Genomic DNA, 658 nt, shown 5'->3' on the forward strand with positions numbered 1-658 from the left:
ACTGAGTTAATACCTGACTAGGACTAGGGCTAGGATGCATCATGTTTTCTATTATTGCGTGTTGATATTGTTGAGTGCAGGTTCCCGTTATCTTTAAAGATAGTTTCTCAGCGGAGGCTGGACTATCTGGGTAACGGTTTGATTGTGTTGTTTAGTATTGATATTATTGTTTACTAGTTAGTAGTAAGGGTCTTAGGCCATATAGGCCGGACTACTGGTACTATTGGTTTTGTTGTAGAGTCGAGTGTCTAGTTAGGATCTGGAAGTTTATCTTTAGGTTAGGTTCTAGATTGAGTTTGTGTTGTGTGAGTGTGCCGACAGTATGTGCGTAACCCGCCCATACTAGGCTTGTGTAGTGGTGTTAGTGTTTCCTCCTCCTTCGGCCTCGTACCCCGGGTTTAAGGAACCCCTTATTCGCTGGATCGGGAAGACTCAGAGAGACGGGATCATGGCCTATGGCTGAGTATTACACGACGGTGTAATGTGGCAGTGACCCAAAGGACTGTGGGCTGTCGCGCGGTGACCCGAATGACTGTGGGCCGCGGTCGGTTGAAAGTTCCTTCTTCTGGCCTTTGTGGTAGGGAGATAGGATATTGCCGATAGAGAGGAGGAACACGAAGTCACCAGGGCCCAGGTTAGAGTGTTGTGTTAGAGTGTC

The sequence above is a fragment of the Brassica napus genome, unplaced genomic scaffold (genome assembly GCF_020379485.1).
Source record: "Brassica napus cultivar Da-Ae unplaced genomic scaffold, Da-Ae ScsIHWf_1094;HRSCAF=1558, whole genome shotgun sequence".
Classification (NCBI taxonomy): Eukaryota; Viridiplantae; Streptophyta; class Magnoliopsida; order Brassicales; family Brassicaceae; genus Brassica; species Brassica napus.